Source organism: Lepidothrix coronata, unplaced genomic scaffold, assembly GCF_001604755.1.
Source record: "Lepidothrix coronata isolate B3197 unplaced genomic scaffold, Lepidothrix_coronata-1.0 Scaffold93, whole genome shotgun sequence".
Taxonomy (NCBI): domain Eukaryota; kingdom Metazoa; phylum Chordata; class Aves; order Passeriformes; family Pipridae; genus Lepidothrix; species Lepidothrix coronata.
The window spans coordinates 2,648,862-2,667,083 of NW_016690273.1; the positions used below are offsets into that span (position 1 = coordinate 2,648,862).

The 18,222-nt window shown below is 42.7% G+C and overlaps 2 long non-coding RNA genes across 2 annotated transcripts; one reads left to right on the forward strand and one right to left on the reverse strand.

Annotated features, from left to right (window-relative positions):
* The first annotated feature begins 4,869 nt into the window (after positions 1-4,869).
* Positions 4,870-17,435, forward strand: LOC108500717. Its single transcript, XR_001875969.1, has 3 exons — positions 4,870-4,890; positions 5,506-5,595; positions 17,415-17,435. It is a non-coding gene; the product is annotated as an uncharacterized LOC108500717 (long non-coding RNA).
* LOC108500716 lies at positions 16,782-17,864 on the reverse strand. The gene is made up of 3 exons (XR_001875968.1): positions 17,697-17,864; positions 17,023-17,114; positions 16,782-16,886 (listed from the first exon to the last, which is right to left on the reverse strand). It is a non-coding gene; the product is annotated as an uncharacterized LOC108500716 (long non-coding RNA).
* Positions 17,865-18,222: the final 358 nt, after the last annotated feature.

Here is an 18,222-nt window from a genome sequence, read left to right on the forward strand (position 1 = left end):
TTTTTCTCCAGGGAAACAAATGATTGCTACTGGTGACTTCTGGAGAACTTCCTACTGGATGCTGGCCATCCCTCACTGTGAGTGACAGGGACTTGTAGTGTCTTCTCCTGGGAATTCGTCACAATAGAGCAAGGGGGAATGGTTTTAAACTACAAGAGGATCAATTTAGACTATATATATACAAGGAAAAAGTATTTTCAATGAGAGTGGTAAAAGGCTGCCCAAAGAGGTGGTGGATGCCCATCCCTGGAAACATTCGATGTCAGGCTGGATAGGGTCTGAGCAACCTGGTCTAGTTGATGGCCTTGCTGATTGCAGAGGGGTTTAAATGGCCTTTAAAGCTCCTTTCCAACCCAAACTATTCTGTGAGTCTAAGAATTTGGCACTCTGAGATCAGCCAGGTCACTTTTCCATGCGCAAATCCCGGGCAGGAGAGCAACTTTTACCTTACACAAAGAACAGAGGGACTGCTGGCCTGGCCCAGGAGCTCCTGGCAGAGCTGGGGTCAAGTGGAAAGAAGATTGTCCACCCTTCACATCTGCAGAACAGCATATTTCCTCAGGGAAACCTCAAGGCTGCTTTTTTTTGGCTGGCAGCCTGGTGCTCAGAACCTGTCAAAAGGTTTGCTTTAGTTTTCAAGTCATTGTTTAGTTCCCACAGCTGTCTCCTCTCTTTGTGTGCCTTTGTCCCTGGCACGCTCAAGGATGTCCATCACTCTTAGTCTTGCATTGTGCTGACATGTGGGACAGGAAGGTGAAATGTCTGTGAGAGATAACAACTCCCATGCAAAGAGAAGGTCTTCAAACCCCCACTGGGTTTGAAGGAAAGATGGAGTTTGCAAAAAACAAACAAAAAACACTTCTGCTGGCACTGTGAGGACTTCTTTTTGCCCTCAATGTTTTCTCATTCCCTGCCAAGCTGAGGTCGGGGCAGCTGCTCCTGCTGCCGCTGAAGTGGTGAATTCGTGCTTGTGTTTTCCCCTTTATGCTCCCCTTGCCCTTCCCCAGCCCAAGAATTTTGCCTGTGCACAACACATTTCCAGGTTATTTGCCTTTTACCTTGAGGGACTGCCTTCTGCTTTGGAAATAGTGATGAGCTTTCACAGGAGCTGCTTTCACTGTGTGGTCACTGGGACCCAGGGAGATGAAAACCCCTTCCCTGCTGCTGCTCTGCTGACTGAAATGCTGTTTGCTTTGAGAGCATAATGGCAGCTGTTCTCAAAGTCTGCCACGTAACAAGATGTCAAGGAAGGAAGTGCAGGATAATTTTAGGAGTAAGAGGATGCAAGGTGGGATTTTGTATGGATTTTTTTTTTATCTTAAGGTGGGTTGACTTTCTTGTTCAGTGCTGATTCTGCCACAAATTTCCATGTTGATGAGTAGTATTTATCAGCCAGGAAGGCTTAAAAGTCTTTCAGCTTCAAGTTGAAAGCACTTAAATGTGGTTTTCTGAGACCATGTCCAGTGGGCATCCTGGGAGATGGGAGTAACTTGAGCTCAGTGCTTTGAGTGCCTGCAAAAGGGAAGTGTGGCCACCTGCACTGACAGAACTGGGCAGTAAAGAATAGGATTGCAGCCCCAGCCTTACTAATATGGGTTTCCTTAAGGAAACAGAGGAGGTGGATGTTCTTACTAATTCCAGTCTAGTAAATCACTTCTGGAAAACAATGTAGCTGAGTGTAGTGGCTGACAAAAGAAAGTTGGGTGTTTCCCACTCCTTATTTAAAACAGAGTTTAAGCAGGTTGGTTTTTGGCTGCTGAAGCATGAATCAGACAGATGGCCTGTTCTGGTAAAGGTTTGTTAATATATTTTGGTAAGGAAACACACTGTGAGAGAATGATTTATATTTCATTTTACCCACTCTTAAAGTGTTCCTGATTTCAATTTCTTTTGTCCTAATTATGTCAGCCTGTTCAGGCTTCCCTAATTTATTGTTCCCCTCAGTCCTGGACAAGTTCCTTCCTGGTCACTCTTGTTCTTTGTAAAGGACTTTACCTGAAGAGTGTTATTTTTTGGTTATTTGGACGCACTCTCCATCTGACTTCTCCGTTTCTCTTTCTGGTACTTGGGAATTCACAGTGGTCACTCCATCATGGGAAGGTGTTTTCATCTCTCTGGGTCCCAGTGACCACACAGTGAAAGCAGCTGCTGTGAAAGCTCATCCTTATTTCCAAACCAGAAGGCAAATAACCTGGACATCAGTAGACAGACCCAGGAGAAATGAGGGTCAGTGTCTGTCTGCAGGAGCTCCACAGAGCCCAGATCCTGGGCACACATTTGGAGCTCACGTGGAACCCACTGATGTGTGTTTGCCTCCCTTGCTGGGCTGCATGATTGGGGTGAATTTGTCCTGTTTGATCTGGAGTGACTGTAGGATCTCAGATGAACTATTCGGTTTATTTCATTTTTTTTTGTACTGAGCTGTGTAGTGTTTACTGGGATCAATAGTTCAATTTTAGGATTTCTAGGGAGTTTGTTCCAGTGTTATCACTGATAGGGTAGGAGTGCTGTTGACCTGGGTCCTCCCTCTCTCCCAATGTCATCATCACTCTAACCTCAGTGAAGTCTTTCCTAATTTTCAGCAGACAGTCCTACCTTCTGAACTGATTTGGGCTCTGGAGAGGAAGAATCTTATTGTAACTACTAATTATGAACTGAGGTCTTTTTCCCATTTTCTTCACTGGAAAGAGCAATTGTTACTGTGCCCACACTGCCCAGCCACACTTTAGTTTGGCTGCCTGGCAGGACTCCAGTTCTTGAGACACTGAAAAATTGGAATTAGGAAAAATTTGGTTTCTTGAGCAGGTTGGCTGCCTCCTGGGTAAAAGCTGAGTTTTCCTTGGAAGAGTAAAAATCCCAGTATCAAGGAGGTGTTTGGTGCTCTCCCAAGGATGAGAAACATTGAGGAGGGGTCCCTCTGGTGTGGTCCTGTCCCCTATAAATCAGTGAAGGAGCACAGGTGGGAAGCCCCATTCCCGACCTACAGCACCAGGCTGTAGGAGTTCCTCAGCCTGGCCTTTTCCAACCACTCAAACTGAGGTTTTTACCATCACATTCCAGTTCTGTATCCTACTAAATGCTTTTTGGGATGGCTCAGGGTCACGTGAGATTTGGACTTTGAGTCTTCAGACTCTATTTGTGCTCTGCAGACCAGATTTGGGTATGTAACATTATTCTCGTGTCAAATTTGGGAAAGATAAAGCTCTCTGCTGTGGGATAAATATTGCGTAAGGAGCTTAATATGCTTTTATTTTTTGGCATGAAAGCAGCACTCCCATCTGTGGGAAAAGTCTCTTCATTCCCACAGAAGTAGGAGCTGTGTCTCAGAGATTTTCCCTCTCCCTTCTGACACAGCTTTACATGTTAATCTGGCCAACATAAATAATAATATAACATAAATAATAGTATAAATATGTAAATAATAGCATAAATAACCTAGGGGTAAAATTAACCCTAGAAAGCAGCATGGGCACCCTGAAAATTTGTTATGCTAAAAACAGGGAAGACAGAGTCATTGGGAAAGATGGGATGTGGAAATCCCAAATGGTGTTTTAAGCAGCGAACTGAACCACCTGGAAGAGATTTCTGGTTTCCAGAGCAATCCTCAGGAGATTTCCCCCTTGTGTTTAAAGAGAGGTTTTGCTGCAAGGTCTTCCTTCCTCAAGCTTTTCTTTGTTAGTTGGAAGGCTGGTATTTTAATACAAGAGAGAAGATATTCCCAGAAACTACACAATTGTTTCTTCTGTCCTGGAAACCGCTCAATTGTTTCTTCTGTTTGTTGTGACCTTTTTAAAGTCTGAACATTTCAGAGGTTAAGTAGAAAACAATAAGCATGAACTTATTTTCTATCAGCCTAATTTGTGTTATGTGGATAATATAAATTATTCAACACTGTCTGCAAATCCTCTGCTCAGTGGTTTAACTCCACTCTTGGGATAGTGCAAGAAGACTAAGTTTAGTATTTCATATAATTAGTGTTTTGTGTGTGTAACTGGTTGTATTGGTCCAAATTTGTCAGCCTTTCCTTCTGAAATTTTTGAGACAGAATTTCAGAATTACAAGTATTTATATCCTTTTGAGAAAATAATCAGCTTGGAGCTGTTTCTTAGAGAAAATTCCCCTGAATGGGCATTTAGGAGAAGTAGGTCTGTTGGTACAACCCTGTCCCAAAACACTGGCTGTCTTAGTTCAGATATGGGATGATTTAGATGTTTACAGAGCATTCTTATCTGCTGCCATACACATATGTGGTGCATTCTATTTTTGAAATGAAGAGGTTTTTATCTGTACATCACAGCGTAAATAATGTGGAAGCAAAAAAAAAAGAAAATACTACCTGACCATCTTTACTCCCAGAATTTTTGCTTCCAAAAACAGGGTAACTATAAACATTTATACAAAAATAGCTTTGTTTTCCTTTCCCACTGAAATGGTGGGAAGTTCTGTCAGTGGAATTAGTAAATATTTTGTAAGAGAAGTATATCAAGGTTTTAACTTTCAGTTAAAGTGTTCCACAAGGTTTTATTTTACCTTGATAAATTGCTATGAAATTTTTTATGTTAAGGAATAGATAGCTTGTGAACAACCCTAAATAATGTAAAATTCTACATCTTCTTACTCTAATTTGCTGCTTTAGTAGCTCTAATACACAGCAGAGGAAAAAAGAGGACGTACGTGATTAGGACGTACAACAAACTGAATAAACTGTGCTGAGATTCCAGATAGGGGTTGAATATTTTTATGCATCTCCTTTCTTACTCTGCATCCTTGTCTTCAGAGCACTGAAAGGCAGATGATGGTGGAGTTCTCTCTGGAAAGTCCATGCGCACAGAAGCCTGATCCAGGATTTCTGCAGATTTTTGCTGCCTGTATGAACTCAGCTATTTCCAGGTTGTTTTCCTAATGCTTTACTTCTGTGCTAAAAAACTCCACACAAATTCTCATGTTTAGAAGATAATTCTTGTTTATATGACTTTAGTTGTAGATATGTCTTCAGTTCTAGATAATACGATCACGTAGAAATATGTGGGAATACAGAGAGTTGTTTTTTATTCCTGAAAAAACTTTTCTTGTAGAGTATTCCAGGTTTCTTCTTGGGGCACATGTAGTCTTATTTTATTCTCTGTTTTAAGATGAATATACATACAACTAGTACTTTCTGTGCCATTTGCTAATTTCTGTGGTGTGACTCCAGCTTTGAGGTTACCCTGAGCAGGCCTTTTCCCTTGACAAGATAAGCAGAATGAATTTGAATTTTAAAAAGTAGGTTTTGGTTAGCATTTAAATGAGGAGCCTTCACACTGTAGAAAGAGAAAATTGGGGTGACAGACAGAAATAAAGGGCCTGTATGTATCTTGTTGCCACCTCGTGGTGTCCTCTGTAGGCAGGTCCTTGTTTTAATGAGTGCATTGAGTCCAGGTTGTCCAGGATGCCTTGTCTTCCGGAGGGAAAATGCCTGATTTTGCTACATACCAGAGATCTTCATCTTTTACTTGCAGGCAACAGAGAAACCCTCAGTCCACTGATTCTTCTGGAAGGAAAAGATATGAACGCAGAAAATACAGTACTGAAAGAGAGAGACGTGACATCACCCAGGTGTGTAAACCTAGTGAGCTTAGGCTGGAAAAAAAAATCTTTGGGTATTAATGTGGAGATCTGGCTCTTTTTTCCTCTCGACTTATTTGTGCTGTATGTGATGGAGCAATGTAGTGCGGAAAACTACTAAGGATGACACTTTTCTGACCTAACTTGGAAGAAAAATTGGTTTTGTCCCACAGGGGTAAGACTTAAAATTTTTCGCTGAATCCCCTATTTTTCTTTGTGCTCCATAATCTCCTGAGGGTGAGCTTCCAGCAACCCCTTGGCTTTTCCATATCCTGAGAAAACTTAGGCTACTTTCTTCACAGCACTTCTTCTTCCCTTCACAAACAGTGGTGCAGGAAGAGGTGCAACCCACAAGTTTGCCTGTGAGCAATGCTGTTCATACAGTGACCCACTCCACAGAGGGAGGGGGAAGGCTGAACTCTCTGTCTGGCAGGAAAACTCCCATCCTTTGTTTTTTCTAAAGGTTTCTGGTGACTACCACTAATTTCCTCCAAGCAGAGTGCTGAGGAAGGGAGGGCGAGAGATGGATGTGTGGGGGTGGGTTGATTGGGGAGTTACTTTTGGATCCAGTGTCTGAAAATGGCCATGGAGGATCAGAATGGGACCTTTAGCTCTCAAGAAGTGATTAGGAGGGGAAGAGAAGTCAGAGCAGGTTATTGGTTTGGGTAGGATGGGAACATCCATGGTGACCTTCATGGTCACAGACAGGTTTTCTCCATCTTCCCCATCTTGCATCTTCTCTGTTCTTGAGCTTTAACTTTTCTCAGTCCCCACATGCTCTTTTTATTTTATTTTTTCCGCTTCGTATTTTGTTGGCCCTTTTGGCTGCTTACTTGCCATCACTTCTATAACCTGTCATGCCAAAAGGCTGCATAGTTCAGTGAGAATAACCAAATTTTGGCAGTACTGCTGAGATACCTGCAGATCTTTATCAGCTGGTTTCATGCTGGTGTGGTTATAACTGAAAGATTTGCTGTGGGCTGAAGAAGAGTGCAGGGATATGGGTCAAAGGAAGATCTCATGCCATTTATTTTCAGCCTTGTGCTGTGAGGGTGTGTGATTAGTCCAGTGTGTACCATCAACCCTTTAGATGAGGATTTAGGAAAAAAAAAAAGGTAGATCAAAAATATTTTCACAATATTAAATATTTAAAATATCAAAATATTTTTACAATTTATTTTAACAAGAAAAGGCCAAAAAGTGTGAAGGAGACCCATTCTTTTTTCCAGAATTTGTTACTATAAATATGATGAAAACATGATTATAAAGGAAACTAGTGCAGACTTTTATCTGAGTGACTCAGTCCACATCAGAGAAAGAAACACAGCACCACTTATTCTTCCCCCTTTATCTTAAAGTATTTCACTTCTAGGCCTGAGAAGCTCTGATTAAATGTACTAAACTGAAACTTTCCTTGTTATTTTTTTGAGTTTGGGGGTTTTTAATTATTTTTTTTTGGCTGATATGTATCTGTTTTGTCACTTTCTTATTGAACTGAGAACAATTGAAAAACCGTGAAGGTGAGAAGGAAACATTTTGTGCCAGTACTCATTCTGGGAAATAATTAATTACAGAAAACCAATCAATTTTTTTGGAAGATAATGGAAATATTTTCAGAGATCTGATATAGCATCACATTCTGATTTTGCTGATGTAAAGACCACTATGCTGAGAAGTCCTAGAGCAGCAGCAGCTCTATGTGTACTCTGTTAATTTATGTCAGTCTGGGTATGTCCTGGGATGCCTGTGAACAGTGAGTGTATATTAAAAACCAATGGCAAACCCTCTTTCCAGGGATTATGAATCTGATAAGCACACTCATTGGTATAAAATATGGTGTGTTTTATGCTTACAAAGCACAATATTATTCAGGATCACATTGTGAGGTTTGAGTGCTACCCTTCCAGCCTGTAGGAAGAGATTAAAACATCTGTCCTTAGGTTTTTGTGCTCCTGTTCACCAAAACACTTACTTTATTCATCTGAAATGCTTTCACAGCAATTTGTGTATTATGAGAAACAACCCAGGTGAGCTTGGAGCACTGGGCTGTTCCCAATCCTGTGATGTCACCACTGTTAGAGAGATGTGGTGGGATGAGTCCCATGGTTGGAGTTCTGGGATAAAGGGCAGGAAGGACAGGCAGGGCAGGTGACGTGGAAGAGTTGCACTTTATGGAAGGGAGAGACTGTACAGTTAAAAATCCTGTTGTTTGAGAGCCTCTGGGTGAGGAATAGTGGGATGGAAAACAAAGCAGATGTTGTAGTGGGTGTCTACCATGGGCAGCCTGGGCAGAATGATGGCATCAGTGAGTTGTTCTATAGGCAAACAGGAGACATATCTGGACCATATGGAAGATTTCAACTTCCCAGGCATCAGCTGGGAACACCACACTGATGTGACAAGCAACTCAGGGGCATTCCAGTAGCTTGTTAGGATAATTTTTGTCACAAGTACTCTGTGAGCAGGAAAGATGCCATCCCAGACTTGTTATTTGTGGGCAGAGAAGGACTCATGGGGAATGTGGTGGTAGGTGGCTGCCTTGGCCAGAGTGATTATAGAATGGTTGTGTTTAAAATTGCCACTGCGATGAGGAAAAAAAGGACACCGGAGTTGCTATCCTGGACTTCAGCAGAGCAAACTTTAGGCTATTCAGGATGATATTTAGTTAGTCCCCTGGGAATTTGCTTTTGAGGGCTTAGGAGTGCTGGTCAGTGTTTAAGAACTGCCTTTTAGAGGCACAGGAGCAGGCAGATCCTCTGTGTTGTAAGTCAAGCAAGTGGGGCAGGAGACCAGCTTGGCTGAACAGGGAGCTCCTGATGGAGGTCAAGAGGAAAAACAAATGGTACAATCCCTGGAAACAAGGTCAGGCTTCCTGGGAAGTTCACAGAGCTGTATTTTGCACTACAGGGAGAAGACATGGAAGGCCAAAGCTGAGCTAGAGTTGCTCAGGCAGTGGGACTGGATGGTTCTTGCAGGTCCCTTCCACCTGAACTATATTGTTCCACTATTTTCTGTCTAGGAAGTTATCCTACATCTACATATTCCCCAAGAACATCCATATCTGATTTGGGCAGCTACATTCAGTTCTGCCCCAGTAAAAATGACAGCCTCCATAAATACGGGGCTGCTATTATTAGATGAACGTTCCAGGAAGGATTGTTAAATTGATGGATTACAGGAAACTCCAGAGAAAGTCTGCTTTTAAGTAGGTCCCAAGGAGGAGACAGATCCATGAATCCCAGTGTTTTGCCAGGTTAGCTACAAGGGGGTACCTGTCTCTAACCCTTTTCCCATTACTGTGCACTACCATCAAGTATTTATTTAAACAAAATATAAACTTGTTTCTTGTGAAGCTGACCTTGCACAACCGTATTCATGAATTTGCCCAATATAAATAATTTTATAAGACTTTGGCTGTTAGCTACAGTCTTGGAGGATCTCCTACTGAAGATTTAAGATCTTATAAGCAAATAAATAACACAACCTGGAGCAGCTTGCAGCAAACATTTTAATAGTTGTTCTTCTAGCTGGGGGCTGAAAATCAAACATACCATGAAGGTAAGTGAACTCATTTTAAACTGTAGGATTTGTATATATATTCTTGGCTTCTATTGAAACTAAAATTGAACACCCATGTAAGTTGGAGGCCCCAAGCAGCATAGAAAACTTACAGCCTTTTTTACACTGTCTTTTGACAAAGTGTGGAAATTTTTAAGAGTCTCACATGGAACAAAAAAAATGCAGGTGTGTCTGCTGAGGTGGAGCAAAAGCTCTTCCTGCACTTAAATGTGAAGATGCCCCAATCCCTGGAAGTATCCAAGGCCAGGTTATTTGGGGAATCTGAGCAACCTGGGCTAGTGGAAGGTGTCCCTGCCCATGAGAGGGATGGGACTGGGTGAGCTTTGAGGTCCCTTCCAAGCCAAACCATTCTATGATTCTGTAATTCCTTGTTTCAACTCAGATGCCCAGGAGAAGAATTTTCTTGCCTATTAGGTAGAAATATGTTCACCCGAGATATTTCTGGTATTGAAAGTCATCTAATCTTCGAGATATCAGTGTCTAGGAAAGATGACCCAGAAACTGTGTGAGAATTGAGCTGCAATGCTCTTCATGAAGATAGAAAAGCCTCACTAAAACTAAATGAAACTTGTGTATCAACACTTTCTGAGTTGTCCTTTATGTCCTTAAGCCTTTATGTCCTTTTCTTTGATAAAATAGCAGAGTTCAGGGTAAATTCTTCAGTTCTATTTACTTTCCTGTATTTTCCAAGACCCTTGCTGGTTCTTCCCAGCTCCTGGTTTGCCAGCTGGCATCATTTTTGGCCGAAAATAATGCATTTTATCAGTTGCGTTTCCTGGCTGATCTAATCTGAAATTGGGAAGGAGATCCCCTTTTCAATACCTTATTTAAAGCAGTGAATGTTTTAAAGGCAAAAATTCTCTTGCATTCTCAAAAGTGTGTCAATATTTGGGTTACCTGGGAAGGGGAGACTTTCTGAAAGCTGTGCTCAGAATGTCCAAACTTGAGTGTTCATAGCAAGTAACTGCATTTACTTTTGGCTGCAACTTACTGAGTTTCCTGGATTTGCTTGGACCAGGATTTGTCCGGTGATGACACAAAATACTCAGTGAGGCCCAAAATAAGGTTTTGGGAGCTGAGGGGGGAAGTCTGCTGCCCTCAGGGGACTCTCATGAAGTAGTTCATGGAGGGTAGAGGGAAAGACAATGTTTACTGTAAAGGGATTTTCCTTATTTATTGGTGATCCTGATGGGAATAGGCACTGTGGAATGGGCAGTAAGTAATGCACAGGTAAAGGGTGTGTGAATTCCTCTTCTCCACTGACTGTTTGAAGCTAATTGCCTGGAGAATGGAAGAGACATGGCCAGGGGCAGCACCATCTGCCCTTGAAATTCAAAAGAGGAAAGGAGATCCTCAAAGAGATGTTTTGCCCAGATAACAGGATGAATAACATGGAAAACAGCATTAGCTCCTTATGTAAAGGGAAGTTAAGTAATTACAGAATGAAAAGCTTATTCATGTAACCTCATTTTGGCCTCCTTGGGTGCTGGAAATGAGCACAGCCCCAAACTACATTTTTCCCTGTTTTGCTGACTGGACAGAACTCATTCATTTTGGATGTTCAGGGTGCGATTTCAGTGATTTTTTTCCCTGTGCAGTGTTCTGTGCCAGTGCTTCAGAGGCCCAGAGCTTCCTGTCTCCACCTCCTCCTCCCTCCTGAGAAAGAGGAGGGCACAGGTGGGGTGTGCAGAGTCCTCAGCAGCTCCAGAGGTGCCTGGGGCTGGGGGTGTCATTCCTTGGCAGGGGCTCACAAGATGAGGGCTCAGGAAATGAGTAACGATCAAATTGGAAGGGCTTCCTACCTTTTGTCTTCTCTTTCTTTAGGGAACATGAATCATCAGGGAGTCAGACAACAATTTTACAGTGATGCCAAGATAAGGATTTTAGATTTCTTTGCCATATTTAACCTATCCTTTGATTTCTTAGCCAAGACAACCACTCCTGAAGTAGCAGCTGATATGGTAACAGGCTGATTTCTGGTACATGTCAAAGTCAGTCACACATGAGTTAAACAGCGTTTTTAAATGAAATAATTAACCACCTATGCAGACATAGAGGAAATGTAATTTTACAGTCTTGCAGAAAAGCTTTTTTATTCTTTGTTAAAGCAATCTATCTGAAAAAAAAGTATTTTTATAGGATTATCTTTATTTTCTGAACATTTCCATCAACGTTTTAGGAGAACTTATCAGGAGACAAACTCTGTAAAGCTTTCCTGTGTAAAAAAAGTTGAGGGATAATTAAAGACAACTACACTGAACTTTACAGGTACACACCACTTACCTGAGCAGCAATGTAAACACCCAACCAGAGCTGCCGAAAGCCTCTAGTGTTTCTTTAGATTAAAAAAGCTGTTTTCATATGCCTGATACTCCTGGAGATTTTTCAAACTGGTTTATTTTTTCCCCAAGGTGGTTGGAGCTCCAAACCACTGGTATTGAATCCCAGGGGGTGGCACGTGGCTGTGCCCAGCATGAACCCTTCCTGCCTTGCTGGGGCCACTTGTCCTTCTGCACCCTCCTTCTCTTTCGGTGGCTGTTGACAGAGCCCAAGGCTGTGGTTTAGGCATAGCAAGGAAATTATGAAGTGACACAGACACCTACTTGTCCATGAAAATTACAGGGCGTGTGCCAAACCCGGAATATAGTCCTTCATCCTCTACAAATATAACCTTCCTGCCGGGAACTAAATTACATTTGCAATAAGTTCAGGGAAAACAAAGATGAGGTGGTAGTAGAAAAATATGTTTGTTTTTTTTTTTAAGGAAGGACATTAAACCCTTTATTTGGCATCTGAAGAGCTGTGTTGTGCCTGCTCCTTGTTCCAAAGAAACTTTGCGAGCTCTGGGCTGCCTCAGAGAGAACTAAAGTTGTTTATTTCTCCTTATCGTGGACTTTCCGGTCTGGGGAGGGCCCCAGTGCATCACCATGTGGAAGAGGAGAATCACAACTTTGTCACTCAGATCTTTTTTCCTTGGAAGACCTTCCAGGGGCCCTTTTCTCCCGTCCCCAGTGATCTGCTCCAGCGCTGCCACCATGTCAGTGTGGGCAGCTTCTTAATCCCATGGGTTTCGTCACCCCTTAGTTTGGAGAAAATCAAAAGTTGCACCAGAGCTGTGTGCTGGGTCAGGTAACCTAATGAGAGCTCTGGAGGCTTTCTGTGAGCTTTACCTGTCCTTAACCTCAGGGACACGCTGCCTGAGGTGGCCCCATAAAACACTTTGCTTTCTCACAGCCAGGGGGCACAAGTCTTGCCATGTGTGGACAGGGGATGGTTATTTTTGACTTGGCTGATTGCAAGAGTCATGAATGTTTCTGACCCTTTTTCTTCAGGGATGTGGGTGTCTCAGTTGCCCTTCCCTAGTGACTGAAGCTCTACAAGAAAGAAAAATACCCAAAGGTCACAGTATACTCCCAGAAGGTGCAATTTTCTCCATCAAAGAGCTGCTCTAATGAAGTGTTGCTGCTGTAGTGGTGTTGAAGGGATGGTGGGAGTACCAGTGGGTATGCAAAAATAGGAGCTGTCTCAAAACGCTGTCTATGATAACACAAAAATGTTTAAAACAAGTCTATCTGTATTTTAGTAACAGACTAATCTACTAGAGAGAATATCTAGTACAGAATGTCAAAACAAAGCAAAAATGTTTAAAACTGAAAGATAATCTAACCCTGTGCAACTAGGAAGCAAAGGTACCTGATGATGATATATCCCTTTTTATGGAGAAACAGCAGGGACCAAAGCAATATTTATTTAGAAAAAAAAAAAGTGAGAATTCCACTGAGATTAATTTTAGACATCTTGTTAAAAATTTCAGGATTGATTGAACTGTCTTCCTTCCCCAGATTTGGGCAAATGACATTTCTCTGGGGACCTGTAATAGGTCACGTTTATTTTCTGTTCTTTGGGACACAAGTGACATTTAAGTGCAATAACTGTGTTTTCTGGCTCTAGAAAAGCTATTCTTGCCAGGACAGTTCCTTTGGGTAATGAATTTTACAAGGATCACACCAGTAAATGCAGGGAAGGAGCTGTCACACTGTATTCCTCCTCAGCTCTGCTGCTGATCCCGGGTCAAACACAGGGTTGGCTGCTCTCCCTGGGCTTGCACTGACTGCTGGATGGACCTTGAGTAAATCCCCTTTCTCCCTTCACTCCCCTCCTCCATTTCTGTAGTTCATGGAAGACAATTTATGCTAAATGGCTGAGCTGGTGTTCTCCTGCCTTCGTGGTCATCTCCCTCTGATGGTTCTTCCAGCAGCCCTGTCTTTGGCTAAGGAAGAAAGAGAGAAGCAGGAGTTCAAGATTTAGTCTTTAGTTTTTCTTTCTCTCTATGATGATGTTTGCATGGTTACCATTCAATGATTTTAACAGAGCTGTTCTCACAGTAAATTGTGCCAGGAATTTTAACATCCCTGCCCCTACATATTTTAACAAAGTTGTACTCTTCCATGATGGAAAGAGGTTAATTCTGGCACCGCCTACGTGGTGTCTGCTCCCCTCAAATGCTCTCTGCTACTATAAAAATGCTCTTTTTATTACTCATTTTCTTCCTTCTGGTTAATTTACCAAGAGCCCTCTGATGTTTTTTATCCCAGAATATAGATGGGACAAGCTAAATCAATTTTTTTTTTTGTGAGGCAGAATAAAATTCTGGTGGGATTCAACCTCTCACCACCACTNTTCATCTGATATGAAAACTAACATCTGACCCCATGACCTCCCACCCTAAATGGGAAGGAAGCACCTTGCTTTTTCTTGTTTACCTAAAAATCTGGCATCTCTCTTCAGATGCCACAGGGATTGAAGGGAACCTATGGTCTGGGCTGGAGATCTTTATGCCTTTATGTCAATCCTGTAGCTTCAGTTGCTTCCACTCCTTTATATTTGAAGGTGCTTTCTGCTGTGGTTCGTGGTAACTTTGCTTCCTTGCTCAGTTTTTGCCCATTGTTGTAGCAGGACACCCACAAATTAACATGGATTGAGGATCTTTAGTCCTGGATTCAGACCCAAGGGACCAGTCTCAGACACAGCCCACAGATCAGGTGAGCAGAGCTCAGTCTTAGACCTGCCTTAATTGATCCAGGTGGATGTGTTTTGCAGCAGTTGGAAAGGAGACTTGGACAGGATGGAAAATAGGTGTCCCTGCTCCGCAGATGGGAAGGATTTCTTCCCAGTCAAGGAGTGAATCAGCCAGTGGTGACGATGTGGTGATTCAGCCAATGCCCCCTTGAGGAGGATGTGCACTAACGAGACAGGATTCATTTTTCTCCTGTGAATTCCAAAGAAGTCTGTTGAGGTTGACTCAGATACAACTGTCATTGTTTGCAATGGGTGGGATTCATTCCATACCATGGGAAGAAGATGACACATTTAGGTTTAAGATTCTTGATTACATGTCATGTAGCAAACAATTTTTTTAATTTTATCTTTGGGTTAATTATTTCCTGAAGGAGAAAGAAAATCTGAGAGAAGATGAGCATGCTTTGAAACACTGTATCTGTCAGAGACAAAGCTGGCTGGAAGGACAAAATGCAGAGAAATGAAATTTAAAAGAAACATGATTTTAAGAAAATCTAGATAAGTCAATTATTTTAACAGTTAGTTTGGGACAGCCAAGAAGCAAGCCTTGCAGATGAGGCAGCCTGTTAGCAGGGAGGGATTTGGATTTGTGGCAATTGGAGAGTCACCAAAACTAAGGGTGCTCAGCTGATGTCTCAACTTTATGTGACCAAGTACAGCCAGGGTTCAAGTCAGGGATGGACACGGGGGCCAGCTTTGATCCTTGTAGGGAATTCCTCTGGGTCAAGAAAGACAGGAGGTGATAGGTATTGTTAAGGGGAACCTTGTTCTCTTTCTGTTTGGAATATAACTTTTTGTATGACACGACCTCTCACTGACACCGGAGAAATTAAAAGGCATAAACTTAGAGAAAGGACTTGAAACTGGATAAATAAAGCAAAGCGGGTTTGATCTTCTTTGGTTAAGCAAAGGAGAGTTGTCCTGGCCTAAAATGCAAATAAAAATTGTGCCTCAACAGGTAGTGCTGAAAACTGCTCAGAGTAAACTTGTTCAGCCCTGAAATGTCAACAATTTTGTGGGATTTTTGCTCAGGACATAGAACACTGCAGCAAAGGGAGAAAAAGGATGAGCAACTAAGGATATAATTCAAGGTGTGAGGTATTTGGTTTGTTCTTAATCAGTGAAAACCACTGGCAGCATGTCATGCTGTCTTCCAAAGAACCTCAGGGGAGCACCTGCACTTCCCCAAAACGAACAGGCTCTGTTCATGCATCATCACCACGCCACAGCTCAGTGGCATCTCAAAACAGGTGCCAGGGCTTTTTTCAGCACTGGGGGAAGACAAAGGAAAACCAAAGAACACCCGAAATATCACCTAAAAAAAAGAAGAAAAAAGAAATTAATTTGAGGACTGTAGATTTAATTTGTGTGCAGAAGGGTGTTGTCTGTGCTCTGATGCAGCCACTGATTTTAGGAGGGGCGATCTGCAGGCTTGGTGGGGTGGAGCATGAGGGGTCCCGCTCGCAGGAAAGAAGGCACAGCTGGTGCTCAATTCCTGCCGTTTCTTGCCATCTAGCGGCCTGCCAAAGCAGCAGTTCCTCTGCCCGACAGCCCACGGACTTATAAACGCCATGGGAAGGGGAGAGAGAAGTGCCAGGCGGGCATCGCTCTGCCCCTGCCACCGCAGCGCTCCTGCATCCTCCCGTCTGCCCCCCTCTGCCCGCCCTTCCCTTCGGAGGAGGAGGTTCCCTTCAAGTGGTAGAGGTTTTGGTCACTCTTTCTGACCTTGGCTATACTGGAAAGGGCTTTAAAGCTTGACCTTTGGCGTTTCCTGAGTAACGAAGTTATTATGGAAATACCTCAGTCGGGGTTTGGCCAGCGCTGACGTGGAGGGCGGTGGAATCACAGCACGAGGGTTTTTTTTGGTCCTCAGTGCTACTGTACTGGGAGGAACAGCATCCTCCGGGCTTGAACATCCCGATGTGGTTATCATGGCCATTCCCCCATAGCAACAGACAGGTAAAATTCTGGCAAACACTGGGAAAAAATTCCCTGGTGTACGAAATCCCCCTTGTGGCTCTCCTTGGTATTTGAGATGTATTTCTTCCATAGCACCCACTCCTTTTGTGAGACTTCACCATCACTTAACCCCCTGGGAATAACTCTTAGATTAGGATGGTGAACTTGATGTCTGTTGTAAGAGGAAATGTAACTTGGGAATGCAGATGATTGTGTTGATCTCTCCTATTTACCCACCTGTGGGAACTGTAAAGGTTGTTCTCTGTGTACACCCCTGGTATGTTGAATAGATTTCAAGTGTAACCTTCAGGGTGTTGTTTTTTTCAGGCAGGTTCAGATTATCAGAGGTTTTAGTAAAAACAGTTCCCAGAAGAAGCAGGATGCTTTGACACATCTGTCCAGAATTTCTGTGCAAGTAGAAAATGAAAGGCAACAGTGTGTCTTACAAGGCTGGTACTTTCCACCTTACCCTCCACAGTAATCAGATGAAGTAAAAACAGGAGATTACTTCATCATTTTTTATTTCTATCCTTTGCCGTTCCCCACCCAGAGAAACTGGAGTGTGTCTAACAAACAGCAGAGTGGGATGTTTGTAGCTCCTCTTTCCACACAGTCTTTGAAGTAGGTGCTGGCAGGTGTGTCCAGGCCCAGGGTTGCCACAGGTCCTGGCAAAATAAATACATTAATTTTTCAAATTGAAAATTAATTTTTAGCTCTATAGAGAATTTTCACAGTCCATGTTTCCCTTGACATTATGGTCTTAAGGTTTTTTTAAGTAATATGAGGGTGAAGCCTTATTACCTGTATGTTTTCTGGAACAATAATGGTGTTTCCAGAACTCTGAATTCACAATCTTTTATCTAACGCAGGGCACCACTAGATTTTATTCTTCCCTGTAAAGAAACGAAGAATTATTTGAGAATTGTACTTGCTGATTCAGAGAAATAGGGTTTTAGAAGGCACTGAGTCCAATTTTTCAGGCATTGTGCTTCAAGAAATATGTCAACCAATTTAAAAGAGCAGAGAGAACAGCAGTAAGACAGCTGGTCAGAGGAAGAACTTGTCTGATTTCCAAGCATTTAGCATTCACATTTCCTACGTGTGAAATGAGTGCTTTCTTGGCAAAACATGCTGAGAAATTGCGTTGCCAAGGCTACTTTAGGGATGACTTGTGTTTCTTCACTTTCTTACAGGGGAAAGAACCTTCCAGGTCCTTCTGTGCTGGTGACAGTGCTGATTCTGCTACCAGATGTCTCTTTGTCACCAGAAGGGTGCTGCAAACCTTCAGAAGATGAGAAAATGAAGCCTTGCCCATCCACCTTGCCCAGTTAATATTTCTCTTTGAAGAAACCTTGCACATATCAGTGGAAATCTACACTTCAGCAAGGGCTGCACCCTTGGAGGCCTATTGCAAAGAAACATGAAGTTCCCCAGAGGCCTGGGGAGGGTTTTTTGCTCTTCTTTTGTTCACTTACATTCTGAGCTTTCTTCCTGGTAACACTTGTGTAATTTGAAGTACTTTATCTCTGGTTTGTGTTTCACTTCTCTTTTGAAGGCCCAGAGCTCTGAAGCCCCTCAAAGACAGAAAAGAAACCACACCGGAAGAAGAGTTGGGTGTTGGAAGCCATTTCTGCTCAACCTTTGCTTCATCATGACATGCCCAAAATCAAAGCAGGCTTTTTACTTCCCATCACTTGCATATAATGCAGGGCCACTGTTTGAGGTGAAGTTTGTTCCCAGACTGCAGAGAGGAGGGAGCTCACGGGGGTTTTCAGCCTCTGACCAAGGTAGTCGACCACCACGTGCATCTGTGAGGTCCCCAGCTGGGGGGCTGGTGGTGATGCTATAACCACAAATTACATAAGGTGAGTTTTTGTGCCTTGCTTTCCTGCCATGACAGAGGTTGACACTGTAGTTAACCTTTTAAATATGGCTTTCTTGAGAAAACAGTGTCTACTGAAGCTACCCCTTCTTCCACAAGACTGTGTCTGTCAATGAATA